Raw genomic sequence first — 17,002 nt, 5'->3', positions numbered from 1 at the left:
TATCCCAGAAAGATCCCCTCTGGAGAATCAAAGCTACTATAAGTATCATATACAAAAACCTAGTTAGATATTTCATCAACTGCAATAGTTTTGTATATTTATTTTAATTACATCTCAGACAGAAGTCTGTTTGCATTTTTATCATACCATGATAACCATGGCTTACTTGCAACCACTTCGTCTTTTCCAGCAGATGTCATAACCTACATTAAAGAACAACACACGAGGATGAAATAGCATTTTAAGAATAGCCAGGATTCTCGAGGAAATGCCCTACTTTATGGAGTCTCAAAGCAGAAATTAAGATAGATCTTTATCACCTAACTTCTTAATAGGTGGATCAGGAGCAATTTAGCACCAGAATAAGAGAATCTCAGCATGGCTAGATCCTTAGAACTCCTGAGGCTACCATAATTAATCAAGGTGCAACCCTATTCATCACCTACAATTCTTTCTCAAAGTGTCTCACACGAATGACTCATTTGCTTCAGCAAGGGAGTTGAAAGCTATAGAAAAGGTTTTAGCATTACTATCCAGCCAGAATTATGGTTCATCCACTGATGATTCAAGGGGGAAGCTATCCTCACAAAATAACAACAACGGTTTACAAAAAAAAAAAAAAAAAAAAAAAAAAGAGCCTTAGAGAAGTGACATCAAAAAAAAAATCTGGAATATTTTTAATATAATATCTGAAAATACCGTGTAATTTTCCACAGATCTAGCATCATTACTAGCTTTCAAAACATTTCAGGTTTTTTTTTTTTTCCTTCTTGGATATATTTGTCAGATGCCTTAGCAAACCCAGGATAACATCCTTTTGAATGACATGATTCTGCACGATATTTTTCAAATTCAACCTAGGATTACATTCCCATAGCAAATAGTAGAACCTGATTCATTTCAGTGACAAGCAGTATGGTAGAGAAACTAGATTTGTATGAGTGAGAAATACATGTATGCATATATAATCAGGCACATCCATGGCCCTGAAAATATAGAAAGCATTACAGAACTTCATTCAAAAGAGAAGTGTTTTTATCTCACAAATCATTTCAACTTCATTGCAGAACAACTCAAGAGCAGTTTATTGAACTGTTTTTTCAAACATGAGCAAAGGGACAATTAAGGTCATCTAAAAAAATGAACAAATATAAAAATGAATTCCTCATACACTTTGTTTAATCCAGTTTTAAATATCACAAAATAAAAATATGGAACTATTCTGATATATAACAGATATGTGATAATAACTCTTCATACTATCCACTTAGATTATAATTTCTTTGAGATGTGAACTATATTGTAATTGTCTTTTCTTTTTGCAGGTCTTTCTATCATGTTTAGCACCTTGTTACAATTTTCTTACAGCAAGCAACAATTAGCTCACTAGGAAAGTCTTGTCCACGATGGTTTCATTTCCAAAATGCACTAGAATGCTTAAGTCAGATTATCTTCAGATGTATGAAAAAAAAACAACAGGTCATACATCGGAGCAAGGCCAAGAAAAGCAATCTCAGCTTTTTGACTCAAGTAAATGACATCAAAACCACGAAAAGAATCAATGATCTTAATTTACTTAAAAGAATTGCCTTGTTAATCTCTTCATGCAGATACCTTATGTTCCCAATATTCCTAAACACATACCAGATCTTTTTCCTTTTCAAAAAAGAAACAACTGGGAAGCTAGTTTGCCCCTAGTATTTTGGCCCAAATATTCAATAGTTCAAGCAAAAATTACAGAAGCACTAGTTATTTTAATAGGCTTGATTTATGAACACATAGGTAGAAATATCGGCAGTTTCTGTGACTGACTTCAGTGGAGGTAAAATATCACTCCTGAAGTAGGTATTAAGATTCATAATGAAAATCTTGAGGTAAACAAGTTATTTCATACAGGACCATCACAGACAATAACTAGCTAAATCAAAACAGCATATGCATAAGGCAAGTATAAATTTCAAGAAGGAATAATTAGATTACACTAAATACATTACTGCACAATAATTCCTTGTGCTTATACTCAATACTGACAGACTAAGTTGATGAAATACATTATGGTTGGTGAAAGGTGCACTGCCCATTTTTAGAAATGGATAACAAAAATCTGTTATGAGTATTGTTCTTAAAACTGTACTCTATTTTGAAAATATAAGGTAAATTCTGAAAATCATTTGTATATTTGCCTCCTATCTGAAAGAAATTAAAAAAAATCCATTTTTTTTTTATAGGCTTGAAGGTTATCATATGATACTAGAAGGATATTCTTAACACTGGCAAAAAGGAATCACAGTTACAGGCCTTGTCCTAAAATAAACTATAAATCTTATGATTAAATATATCATAATAATGCATGGCTGATAGAAGTATGATTTGCAATTATTCTTCTAAATTCTACATGTAACTCAGTAAAGTATAGAATCCAGCCAGATTCAGCACATTAATTTCGTTATTTAACTAGGGCAGGCAAACAGGCTTGGAAAAATTAAGTCTCTGAAATTCTTCAGTCTTTCACCCTGTATTCATTCTCATTCAAATCTTACTATTCTTCCCATTTTATCACACAGCAGTAGACATATGAACTGTTTTTGTTATTGTTTCATTTTGCTTTTGCTTGGAGGTGTTTGTATTGTTTTAGTTAATTGCCTTAATAGCCAAAATTAAGTCACCCTACTTCTTCTGGAAGCTGCCTACATAAATGCCATTATCTGATTTTTCCAAAGTTAGTCTAGAATAATGCGGCTCTTTGTATCTAACATTAGGTTTAATCAATATCATAGCATTTTATTGCCTTTCTGAAATTCATTAAACTTCATCTTCACATCTCAGTATGGCTAAAATATACTATCCTTAAAGTGGAAAATCGACACCTAGAGAAAACTAACTTACAAGGAGGCCTAGAATTGTGCATGAGGTTTCTGAACTGCTCCACCATTATACTGTTAGACAAGTGAAGGTAAATATTTTTCACTCTGTGTTATGTTCAACCTTCTGCATTCTTCAACTCTTATTTACATTTTGGGCTCCAATCACATACATCTTTGCACATACTTATTCTTGTATTAAGTAAAGCCTTACAAAAACTCCTAAATATTTATCTTGCTCTTCTGCAACCATTCTTTGCTTACTTCTTTTCTGAGTCAGAACTGTGATGTTCTGAAAGACTCAAAACCTCCAGTAATTTTAAAACCAGGAAATACAAATGAAAAACCATTTCTCAGGGGATGGCCAACATGAACATGTGGATCTGAAGAGTTCAAAGCCACTCAAAAAAGTACCTATAAAATTGGGTGTTTAGCTACAAAGGAATTTTTGAGCACAACTGTGTGATATATTTGTTATCTTGTTATGGTTGGGTCCAGAAATGGCTTAGATGGCTTCCCTTCAGAATTTCTATTCATTTAGAGAAGGTATAGTCAGATATATACTACAATAACCTAGATGGTTGCATACTACGCATAATGACTTTATAGAATAGCTTCCCATACACTGATTATGGGTTGATTACGAAAACTCTGGGAAGATATTTGATCACTACTGGTGACAGCAAACTTTACTTTTAACATGTAAACTGGACAGAACTAGTGCAGTGATTTAATTCACATTCACATTACATATTACATTTCATAAAATCTTAAGCTTTATTTATTTATTTTAACTACTAACCACTCTCAGGACTCACTTTTCATAAATTAAAATAGTCTGGACTTGCATGGAAGCTTTTATACAAGGTGGGACATTATTCTATTTACTCTTAACTTCAGGGATATTTATGAGTAGTTTGGGCTTTACATCTCAGGCACTACTAAATACTTTGTACCAAGGCTATTTCTAGATTCAGAGCATACAAAAACTATGTATCACTGAGATCAATGATTATCTAAATAGAACCAAAAGATCATAAGTAAGAGAAAACATATTGTAGAAGAATGTGATGTTTCGGAAAGAAGTGGTCCGATAACAGATCTAAAGAAGTGGAAAACTCCTTCCCAGCTTTCAGCTAGCATGAAACAGATGTACTCTGCACCTGTTAATGCTTCATCTCTTTCGTGAGCTGAAGAACATGGGTATCTTCAACATATACAATTGTGTTTTCTTACTTGAGATGAGGAATTTGAGAATTACTAAAACTAACAGAGATACACATGTTGCTCCCAAAGATCATTTCCCTGTACCATCTCTCTCTACGATCTGTGCATCCAGTGCATCAAAATGAAGATATCTGAAATAAGTCATCTGAATATAGTTGTGTCCAAAAGCACACAGGAATCTTTCCTTTCACACAAGACCTTCTATTATTCAGAACTCCCTGACTTCCCTGAAAACACTCCACAGTCCACTTCATTGAATTCCATCAATATTTGCGGGGTAGCAGCAGCTAGTTTCTTGCATTCCATCAGGTCTATTCATTCCATATAAAAGCAGCGTTCAATTATATGCTACAACTAGTCGGCCCTCAAAGTTGATATACTAACCACAAAATATACCAGTCATAATTTATTACCAAGGTTTAGACCAGCTATTCTCTCTCAGACTACAGTTATCTACACTGCTCTTCATTCAAACTTGCATAAGACTCTGTGACACTCTCATGTGCATCTAACGAAGAATCAAAGAGCTAAAAAGTCTAAAATCTATACATAAGTCAAAATCAAAACAAATTTTGATGACTCTCTGGAACACTCAAAGTAATAGATCTATACTTCCATCAATTCCTGATCATAAATGGAAATTTCATGTCATTTTGGACATGCAAAATGAAGTTCTGGACATGCCTAATTATCCTTCTACATTTGCTCATTAATGCAATGCATCTAAGAAATAGAAATCATAACAATTAGTTACATTCTGAATAAATTGAATTAGCATTAGAAATCCCTTTGTGAGACAGTCCCAGTGTTAGAGATTAAGGATGTCTTTTACTTAGACTGTCCACACACAGCAGATGATATATACTGATGTTTGGAATTCTCACCTGCATAGAATTCTGTAAAGACATAATAACATAGGTATTCCTTGGTAGTGAAAAAAAAAAAATCTATTACACAAAAATTACTCTAAACTGTTGCATTTATAAAACTATAGTATTCCAAGAAAAAATATTAATAATATTATTATTAATAAATTCTTAGGTCAAATTCAAGAATCAGTGAACTCTAGTTTGGTTAGCCCTAGACAAAAATGGCTACAGACATATCTCAGATTTAGATTACTACACTTCAAGCAAAAAACATCCATACATACAAGGAGGCTAATCAAGTACAATTAGTCAAATAATGTAAATGCTTTTTTAAAATTTCCTATGTTGTTTTCTCAAAACAACAGAAATATTTGTTTTCAAACTAGCCTAAAATGAATGAATTCTTAATAGCGTAACTACAAAAATTGACATATATTTATCATTCTTTTGTTATATTGTCACCTGGTTGTATTACTCTTTTTGCAAGTTATATTGATACAAGTTCACATTCTCTCTCTTTTTCTTAGAGAAATGTAATTTTTGCCTATGCTAATAACCATTCCATATGAGAACTATTGCTACTTCTTGCATAGAGGGTAAGGGCTGATGGGCCAGAAGCTCTTAAGGCATTAAGGTTTTTCCTATGTTTGTTGTTGTTTTTGTTGATGTTGTTTAGATTTTTTAGCCAATCATAGCTTTCTTACAATTTGTAAAAACAAAAAGAAGCCATAAATGAAATTTAAAAAGAAAATAAAATCATTTTTCTCTAATAATGATAGAAGTCTTTCTACTGCCTTTATTAAAAATGGGATTTTACTCAAAGAAAGTTAAGTTAATAAATAAGTTACAATCTCAAAGAGAAATACTTAATATTGTACTAAGAAGTATATTTTTATGGAAGATATTGGTCCAAACAATTCTGTATATGTTGTCCAAGTGACAAAGTGGACAGTGCCCAAAAAATGAAATAAGATCTAGGAGCCCCAAACAAATGAAGGCAACGAAGATGATAAATCAGCTTTTATTGATGGCAAAAGGCAAAGCTCAGAGCTGGTTTACTAAGCTTGGCAATTACTAAATAAACACTGGTAGGAATGGATTTTATTTTTTAAGATAACTGCTTATATAACAATGGTTTTAGTAACTACTATCTATAGGAAGTTGTGGCTGAATCCATCAGAGGAAGCAGACACAGAGCCAGTCTCCAATACTGTGCCGTTTGCCAGAAGTCAAGAGATGTTTGACACTTAATAACATCAGCTTGTTCTTTTGAAAGTGATACATTTAAACCTGTGCATGCATCTAAGATGGTTTATCTATTTTGGAAGTATAAGAGGCATTTATAGCTCCTCAGAACACTAAAAATTCTGTCAAGGCTACTTGTATTTCAGTCTGGATTACTGTATTTATGCTAAAACACAAGCTGGATAAACTGGTGATCAACAACATCCCCTATATGTATATATTTCATTCAGATTCACAGAAACCCCTTATTTGTACATGACTGAGAAGGTAATTAAGTATTGTAACTCATAATAGCAGTATAAAGAATGGGATTCTTTGAGAGAAGTGGACTTCCAGTCAGCAGGAAATTAAATGTTTCTCCTGGTAGATAGCAAAGCACACACACACACAAAAATAAATCTGTAGGCTTAAGCTCCTATGCTTTCTCAAAGTTCATTAAGAAAGGTTACTCAAGGTTCAATGAATGCCAACTCAGGAAATGATTTCAGCTAATTAAAAATGAAAAACAGAAAATGTCATTCATTGAGCAGATTAATATAAGATCATTGCATTCTCTTCTGGTAAGTTCTCTGACCTTTTTGAAGGTGTGACTCTTTGAAGTCTTATATGAAAATATACAGGATTTACACTAGAGAGATAGTCAATGCTTTAGAGAATCTCAAAAATGAAAAAAATATAATGAAAGGTCAGATGATGAATAACAAATCAGGCTAGGTCTATCAACTGAGCAATTTGATCCCCTGAGCAATCTAGAACACATTCACAAGGATAAAGTATGGCCTCAGCTCAACAGTTGGTAATTCAAGAACTCTACTATGTAGGCACCAAAATTTCCCAAGTTCTCATGTGAGCGAAGATAAAAATTATATGAATTAAGACTATCAGTGGGTAGGTAAGGGAAAAAAAGATCTAATATAATTTCTAGGTTGACAGTTTCTCCATTGACCTGTAGTTAGTGACACTGGCATGGATTCATTTCTAGATGTTTCATATTTTTCCCTTCACTTGAGCCCTAAGATTAAACACAGAAGAAATGACAGTAGAGATATAGAAGTAAATGCTACTTAATTCAAGGAACATGCAAAAGAGTGAAAATGTGAGAAAAAGTAATTCTAACAGCCATTCTAACAATCTGCATTACTATACTTTGATCTTCAAATAGTATGTTCATCAAATCTATGCAAATCCTTCTTTACTGATGCTACACTGAAACTTGGATAACTGAAGAATTGGCTTCTCAACAACAGTTTCAACTACACATCTTAGGAGACCGTGATACACAAGAATTTGCATTCTAGGATTGCATCTAATTAGCAAATCCTAGAGCCTTAAAACACCTGGGATATAGAGCCGTGGTTTTCCGAGAAGTGTGGCAGAAGGCCATAGAGAATATCCTTCAGTATAACATTTACAGTCCTGTTTCAACATAGGCATTTTCCAGATAACAAGAAACACAAAAATACTCAAAGATGTATACACCACTGGCTTAAAAAAGCACTTCAAACATATTTGTATTTAGATTTTTATGCTGTTTCCACTTAATTCCAATAACAAATTACAAGAAAAGACAAACATGCTTATTCTGGGATAAAAAGAAAAATAAATTAAAAAATAAACTTATTGTTTAGTATTACGTACTCTCAAAAATCTAATTCAAAGTAACCTAATAGATCATGTTTTAGAGTAATTGCTTTCAGTGTTCACATATTCTATATTATATATTCCATAATCCAGTACTATTCACACTCAGAAATGGATAAACTTTCAAATCTACAGGAGTCCCAAATAGTCAAGTGTTTGCTTTACTTATGAATTTTTTTTTATGCTACACTAACAACATGGTTTTATGCATGAGGTAACAGTCTAAAATAGATCTGATTTTCTGCAACAGAATTTGTTTTATTAGTGGTATTTTGACAGTTTTAAAATGTTTGTATGAGGTTAAAGTAAAATTAACAGGCTGTAATCACCATCTCCAACACAGTAAATCTAAGTAAATCCATACTGTTGATACACTCAGAAGGGCAAAGGCCATTACATGCAAGTAATTCTATTGGGTCACTGTATTGCTTTCTAGCTGCAAAAGTCAGTTTTGAGCCTCTGTGATCAAATGGAAAGAATAAGGAGAAAAATCCTTCACATTTACTCCATGTTTCTCTGGCTGAAAGCCAACAATAGCAAAGCAGCTTAGAATTGCGGGGCTAAATGTTCATTTATGTCACTCTTATAGTCCTAAAACTGTTTATCCAGACAAAAGAACTGACAGAATTTTATCACCTGCCATACACTGAGTTATTAATAGCTTCCAAACAACAGTTTGTTTGTTTTCCTCTAAAAGTACACTAAAGGGTTGATTAACCAGTTTGGAAATTCATGCTACTGGTAAAAATTTGGTGCTTTTGTTCTTGTTCTGTGGCAGGGGACACTTCTGCTTTATTTTGCACAAGAAGAAATACAATCCAGAAGAGGCATGATATTTATATGTAGAAAAAAGAAATCATGTACAGAATGTGGAGAAAATAAATGAGAATGACAAGTGGTAGATTTAAAACTGTTTTAACATTTCAGTTCTGTAGCTAAAGCAAATACCAACAATTGTGGGAAAGGTTCAAATAAGAAGGAAAGTGAAGCTTGACTTCTTAGCTGTTATACTGCTTACTTTTGTAAGCACCAATCACAAGTTTAAAATACTAAATAAAAGCAAAAAGGCTTAAAAAACTGAGCCCTTTTGTTCCATATCCTTTGATATTTGCTTTCAATGCCATGACTTCATTGCCTTGAAGCAGATGTTCAGAGAGAACTGTTATCATTTAAAAGCTTAAGTGGTGATCATAAAAATATCTTGAAAGCTTAGGTATTCAAGTTGTTCTCAAATTTTACTTCTTGCCTCATATAAGCTTGTTATGGTAAGAGCTGAATTGTGTGCACTGATATAATCACAGCCATCTTGATACATATTTTGAAACCTTCTTCAAAGTTGACTGCGCTTGTTTACAGAAAAGGCTTTAAATTCCCACTCAATACTTATTTCCCATGCCTATTATAAAGATCAGTTATATTTTAAATTGACCATCTAGAGAATATTTACTATTAATAAGAAGCCACAACTGGTATCTAATATGGTCTTCCCACATACAGCATATAGTATATGCTTCCAGAGTTAATTTGGTGCATTCCAGATATATACAGTTCCACAATAGCAAAACAGGGAAAAATCAAAGTATTCCTGTTCTCTACATACACCATGCTCCATTTAAGCCAGTTTACCTCAGCTGAAGTGTTGGCATGCCATGTAAGAGAGAGAGAAGCAGAAGCCATGCAGAACTTGAAAACTGAGAGAATACTCTAAATTGATAGCATTAAATGCTTTACAATTAATGACTCATGCCCCTAGAATGTAGATAGTTGAAATGCTGGGTTCTTTGATGCTTACAGTCTTCTTTATTCTCTCTGTTTCTCTTTCTCCCTTCTCTTTTAAGCTAGAACAACCAGCAAAATTAAAATCCTAACCTGATCAAACAGAATCAGGAAAATAAAGCCATTTTTTCTTGACAAGTTGCTTTCACTTTGAATTCAGACATTCAGCTTGAAAATCTCTTTGTCCACAAAACCAACCAAACAAAAAAACACCGCAAATGCTCTGGCAGTCCAAAAATAAGAGCAACTGTGATCACAAAAGATTTAAGACAGCCTGGCTATGAGATCAGCATCTCACAGAACGAAATGACTTTGTTTCCCTGTACAGCTATTAACATCCCCCACAGACACTGCTAATTATTGTCACAATCACAGAACAAAGAATGAACAAATATAGTTTACATATTAGACATGGGTCATCCTTCAAGTGACAATGTTGCAGGTACTACAACATTAGCAGAAGAATGACAATAATTTTGGAATAATCTTGGAAGAGGTGAAACAGCAAAGAAAAGTCTAATTCCCAAGAACATGGGATTTTGTCAAGGATCTTCAGTCTACAGTAGACTAAGAAAAAAATCAAGAATTCAAATTTAAAAAGTCATTAGAAAGTAATTAAAAAAAAAGAGTAATTCAATATACCAATGTTCAGTGTTTCTTAAAAGTTTAAGAACTGCAAAGTCCATACAAGTGCCTTAAAAGCATTTCCCTTCTTGAAGTTGGTCTGCCGGGGCTCCAGGCTGAGCTGGAGACGGTGCAGCTCCAGGCTGTCCCCCTTTCTCTGCTGATCTCAGAGAGCCTCCAGGCAATGCAGAGGCCCAGGGCTGAATCCCCTTCCTATGGGAGCTGCTTTTAAGCCACCTCTAACCATTTGGCCTCTGCACAAGCTACAACTCCTGCCGTGAGCCACACTGATCCAGGCCTCCACCTGCGTGACACCCAGCCTCTCCTGGTAACCTTGCCCAGCCATCCTGGGGCTGACTGACCCAGGTTCCTCTCACCAGACCTGCTTTACATACCTCACTTGGGTGCTGCCAGCCACATTCCATGCTTAGCTCTGGGCTCACCTTCTCTTATGGAGCTGCCAGCCCTAACTGCTCTCTTGCAATCTAACCTGATGTTTTCTCTCAAGCATTCAAGAGAGAATGTGAGGGATAGGATGTGATTTATTAATGGTCTAATTACAACAGAAATAACTCTAAGCCAGCTAGCTCAAGAAAATAAAGCCAAGAGGAAGTATTGAATAAAACATTTATATGTCAATATGACCTTTGCTGAGCGCTAAGAGTTCGTTATGAAAAATCAGACTTCATGGTCACACAAAATCAAAACAAATCTGGAAAAGAAGCAGTCGTCATTGACGTAACTGCGGACTTGGAAAACTTCTGATGCATCTATAACATGATGTAACTCACTGGAAATACATCTATGTGGACAAACTTTTAACTTAATGTTGGTGGAACAAGAAAATAAACCAAAACAATAAAGCTTAAAGGGAATGGCTTCTTTATTACAGGGAGAAATAGTGTCTATGCACTTCCATGTGGAGATTAAAAATTCAGGGATGAGTATTAGACTAATTTGGGCAGCTTTCAGAGGAAATCAAAGAAGCAGCGCTTTGATATTTCTATGGATAAGTTGTTCAAACTTATTCAACTCATAGAGCTCTTCCTCTAGATATTCTGTCTAGTGATAGGCCTGCAGTAACTGCATCAGTTATCTTGTTTAAATCTTGTTTAAATCCATTTTAGAATGGGTCCACTTAAGTTACACTGACGCGTGCAGTTCCAGCAGCTAGAAATGAGAAATTAAGTTTCTGTGAGATTACACTGCATAGAATCGGTTTCATAATCAAGTTGTTCCCAACATACTGGATTTCTTAACAGTTCTTTTTTGTCAACAGTTATAATCCATTTTACACATTTCTCCAGGACCACATTATCGTCTTTTCCATCACCATAAGTTACTTATTGCTTGAATGAGTTAACTTATTTAAGTACTAATTAAAAAAAACAAACGTAGTACTTATTCTAATACAAGCCTTCCAAAAACAGCAATTCTTGGAATCTGTGAGTAGTAAAGAAACTCTCATTTACCATATTAAAGAATTTAACCTTCTAATACCATTCCATGCTTATCTCCTCTCTGACAAAGGTCTATTCTCTCTTCCTCACAGAAGAAATTACATGTATCTATAGCCAGAACTTTTTGATGCATCTAAGAATTACCAGAATACCAGAGACCCAGGACTAGAAAATATAACTGTTGCAAAATCTAAGTATTGAGCTAGCTTTCTGAAAAAGCCACATTTCTGGTAAACTACACAGGAAGCTAGCAGTGCTAGTTCGTAAACCAGCAGGAATCATAGTAAAACAATGCCACTAGAGCCACAGCTGCAACTTCTTCTTTCATTAAAATAAATTGGAACTCTAAAAAGGTAATCCTGAGCTTTTGCAGCACTGGTGTATGTAATCACATTAGTAGCTTTCCAATGTAGATAACCATCCACACAAAGTTAAAACAAAAGAAATCAGAGCATAAGTAAAAAGACAGTAGAGAAACGCAACTTTTCCAGGATTGTTCAGTTCTACTGTGTAAAAATATAAATAAAAAGAGAAGTATGGAAATACTGAAATGATCAGAAAACAGAATACAACAGAAAAAAAAAAAGATGTAAATGAAAGAGTAAAAACAAGTTTCAGCAGCAAAGAAATTGAAAGAGCTAAGCATGCATGAACCTATTTCAATTACAGAGAATTCTGATGACTTCAATTCTAGCCTTCTCTTAGCAGCAATAGCACTAATTGATTCAGCTGCATATATTAAAGAGAACTCATCTGATACACTCAGACAAAACAAATTCCTGCAGTGTCGTTGACCTGGGATGAGGTTATGAATGAACTGGTCATCAAGGTCATTCCTCAAAACTTTCACTACTGAACACTTAAACTTGTATCCTCTAACATAGGGGTGATCCATTATCAACTTGATTAACATCATTTCTTATTTAAATTGACTATCACAAGTGGAAATTAAAACACCTACAGCTCTAGAAGTAAAATACATTGTTTTACATAAAGCTTTTAAGTGATTCATGGAATATATGTTGTTGTTGCCAATAAAGTATACTTTTCAGATACATTCACTACTTGCAGTCTCTTGAACTACAGTATGATACTTTTAAAGCTACACACAGGAGGACATCAGCTCAACAGGCATAGTTTCTTAAACATGTAAAGGAGACAGGGGATTTCGTTCATGCAGCAGCAAACTACGATTCAGCAAGAGTAAAGCAACAAGCAAAATCTCTTACTAAAGCTAAGCTAGAAGAAAACTATTACAAAGACTAAAAAATAATATAATAAATATTTACCCTTCATCCAGTGCCCTCAGCAGTACAAGGGGAATGATCCACAGATGAGAACCAGGTTCACAAGCTCTAATTAGCATCTCCTATTTGTCTGTAATTATCCACTGGTGGAGAAAGAATACCAGCCTGAATAGACCACTGTCATCATCTGACACAGATGCATTCTATATATCGTTACAGGTATATATATATATACTACACAGGTGGCCATCAGCACAGCTTCTCACAATTTAATCCTCATCATGGGACTCTCCTATTGAAAATGCTGGGTAACCATAAAGTTACATAATATTAGAACTCCAGAAGTAGTGCAATAGTATGTTTATATGACCTTTTTAAGATATGCCATGCAGATTTGGTGTTCCACAAAAAGCCCACTAAACCATACTAAACCACATGTATTCTCATGCGAACAGAAAAGAAATAGGGTTAGCAAAGTACTTCAAAGCTTAGCCCAATTTTTTTTTTTGTCCAGAAATGAAAAACCACTATAGCAAATTAGAAAAAAGAGGTTTGTATGTTGTTTTCTCCAAACAAAACAGACTGAGGAATATTAAATTTTCACCACATCTCTCAGAGTTTGTATTTTTTCTACACGAAAACTATGTGAATGTGTACGTTGAATACTCAAAGGTTCATCTTCCTAAAAAGCAAGATAAATTTACTGTTTCTGGGCTCTTTCTCATCTCTTCACTGCTATGCAGCAACAATCATCATGGTTGTATCCTCAAGAATTTTATGAGAAATACTGAATGTAATAGTACTAGTCTCATCATGGACATACATTTATACACAGAAAAGCAAAGATGGGTAACCCTCTATCTTAGAAATTTGGAGCTGAATTTTAAGGAAGAGTCTAAGTAAGAAATGCTTTTGACATTTCCTTCTTAAAAAGAACTTTCCTTTTAACAGAAGGTAGACAAAATCACATGCTTTAAGTTTTCCCAAAGGTTAATTTTGCTCACTTTTACTTCTGCAAAATTTGACAGTCTAGGGGAAATAATTTGTCAGGTTGTCATAACGTAAGCTGAACTCACTGAAAACACCCAATAAGTAAAACTTTTATATCAACATGTCAAACTATGCTATTTTAGAATATTTCCATTTATATAAGTGCACATGCATAGAACTCTAGTTAGTGGGGAAAAAAGCTTACTTTGTTGAGATAGGCATGCTTGAACAAAAGCTCTGCCATCCCTCACCTAGCATGTAGCTTTTTTTTTTTTTTTTTTTTTTACCTTTTTTTGTAGGAACCAGTGATATCAGTTCACAGCTATAGCCACTTTTCATCCTTTTCTGCCTAGCTCACTCATTCTTCTCTTCTGAAAGCATTTAGTGCTCTCCTCAGAAGGAAATGTACTGTGAGGAGTCGTGATACGGAAGGCACGTGAATCAGAAGGACACTTCTAGGGTAGATGGCAGTATAGAAGCTCTTCAACAGTGGGTTTCAGATGGGGCAGTCAGAAGCATGCCACACTACCATGGAAAACTGTAAAACTGCTATCCAACATAAGGCTTAGTGTGTCATGGTGCTTCCTCACCTTGTTGCTAGGTAGCCTCTTTCATTTGTTGTGGTGAGCTTCTTATCTGAGAAAAGCATCTTCTCTTCCCCAAGGGGGGGGAGGCGAGGGAAAGAACAAGGAGGGCATCAGCCAGAGGATACCTCTCTCTATCAAGCTTACTCATACACTCCTTTTCACTTTTCTCACAACTTTATTACTTTCCATCTGTTGGGTTGGGGGGGAGGGGTAGGATGGAAAACTTAAAATTGAGTGATAAGAATCACATTGGAAAATAAAGATAACTGCTTTGTACCTCTTGGATAATGAGCAGCCAGCCCCTCCTGACCTTAATAGAATAATGTTACAGTCAGTACTTGCTCTGTAACATACTGATTTTTGAACATTTGTTCCCTTTAATTTGCAAAGTTCATGGGGGGGGGGGGGGGGGGGGAAGCATAAATTCAATTCTCTTGCATGTGCCTCTGATAAAACCTGTATCACCTCAACACATGATCTTCAAATTAATCTGGAAAATTTCAGTAATCCTGATGAGGAAAGAAAAGGCACCGTCTCATGATTCTGAAAGGATTAGAAAATAATGAGAATTTATTTATGTCCCCTTGGAAATTAAAATAGAAAGGTTGCTAAAAATATATTAACCAATATATCATCTAAGTATATCTAATATATCCAGAATTGACTTAAATGCCTTCTAAATGCTCAGATGTCTATATTTGGCTTTAAAGTAATTTATTATGAAATTGTATATATTTTCCTACATTATTTTGTCACATCTGTATCACACTTCATAAATTCGAGTGATCTTTAAAGATAAGGAAAAAATAAAGTTAAAATAAATCATTTAGACAAAAATGTTGGTTGCAAGCTTTCATCAAAAATAAATGTTAATCAGAAATTTTAATTGTACATCTTATTCGCTAGTACTTTGTCTTCTGTACTTCTTTTCCCCAATAAATTGCACATAAAAATATTATTGAATTTCTGTTTTTAAATTATGCAAGTTCAAAAATGAGAGATTCAAGTAAGAGGACTTAGAGAACTATCACTATATAAGGGCTTCTACAAAAGTAATGCCTCCTGTTTTATGTTGTTGGCAGTATGGCAGTCGAAGTTGAACCTTCCTACCAATATTCCATTACATTTTGTTGTTGTCTGACAGAATGGTGCCTGACATGGAAGTACGTATGAAAGAAAAGTGTGTCACTGAATTCCTCCATGCAGAAAAAATGGCACCCATTGACATTCATGGATGCTTGCTGAATACTGATGGAGACCTAACAGTGGATGTGAGCACAGTGAGGCGGTGGCTGGTGCTGTTGTAGTTCCCATGGAAATAAATAGGAAGCTTTACTTTTGGAGCAACCTACCTAGTTTAGTTTCTTCCCTTTAGAAAGTAGTATACAGATGGAAAAACCGCTTACAAGCTATTTTGAAGTGGAACTCATAATGTTTAAAGACTTCCATAGACACAGATGGATGAAAGCTTTTGTGAAGAAATACATAATCAGTAGAAATTTGGCAATGTAATCTGTAAACATATCCTCTGGGGGGAAAAGGGATTGGAAGGAAAGGGAAGGGAGAAGGGAAGAGGGAGGGAAAGGGAGAAGGGGGGTGGAAGGGAAGAGACTCATTAAATTTGTTTTTTCTCAATCCAAAATGGTAACAATTTAAATTCAAGTAACAGAGGAACCTTATAAAAGCTGTCAACATAATGTTAATTTTCAAATATTTATAGCTCCCACACAGGAGCTTCATTGGAGAAGTATGCAACGTCTTGTACTCTGGAGAAGAGCGATCGTAGTGTCAGGAAACTCAACAGTCATTCTGTTATAATGCAGTAGTCTCAACAAATAATAAAACATATGCCTTAAAAAGGCAAAACATCCAGTGTGTGAAACCTTTTAAACTGTTTTAGAAGGAACAGCTTTAACAGGAATGGTGTACTCATGGAATTGCACTCAGCAACACACTGAAATGCTCAGACTTTACAGTGGTTTGCATCCAGAAGACTAAATAACAAAATAACCAAAATAACAAAGCAAACTGTCTCAATATTTAAGGACTGCAGATTGTTATGCTGATATGTAAACTCACTACAGTCCATACAACTTCATTACAAATTAAGATAGACATTATTTCTTGAAATTATAGCAGATGAAGCATCCAGGTTCAGTGCTAACAGCAAGTGCACTATCTTACCAGCTCTGACTCATGTCACAAGGGCAGTTCATTGGTTACTCCTTGTTTCTACCTGCACATCAACTTAGGAAAGCAGTATTTCATGTTGTTTTATGTTTGCAAATCTAATAATTATATACCTTATGATAATCTGTATATTCTGATGATTTTCATGTAACAACGCTTACAGAAATAAGCTCTAAGGTGTTTATTGTTGGCAGTTTATAGCAAAAGATGCTGTGCTTATTCAGACATGAAACTGGGGTTTTCATGTAACATTTACATGCTTCATTTTGGCAGTTGCATTTCATT

The 17,002-nt window shown here is 34.6% G+C and overlaps 1 long non-coding RNA gene across 2 annotated transcripts in view; it reads right to left on the bottom strand.

Annotated features, from left to right (window-relative positions):
• The window catches only part of LOC110400048, a 94,171-nt gene extending 81,064 nt beyond the window's left edge, over window positions 1–13,107 (bottom strand). For both annotated transcript variants that reach the window (XR_002439566.1, XR_002439567.1), the window contains exon 1: window positions 12,993–13,107. This is a non-coding gene — a long non-coding RNA (uncharacterized LOC110400048). The remainder of the gene's footprint in view (window positions 1–12,992) is intronic.

Source organism: Numida meleagris, chromosome 5 (genome assembly GCF_002078875.1).
Source record: "Numida meleagris isolate 19003 breed g44 Domestic line chromosome 5, NumMel1.0, whole genome shotgun sequence".
In the NCBI taxonomy this organism is placed as follows: Eukaryota; Metazoa; Chordata; class Aves; order Galliformes; family Numididae; genus Numida; species Numida meleagris.
Note: the sequence above shows the minus strand (reverse complement) of the source record. Positions and strands in the feature narration are given on the sequence as shown.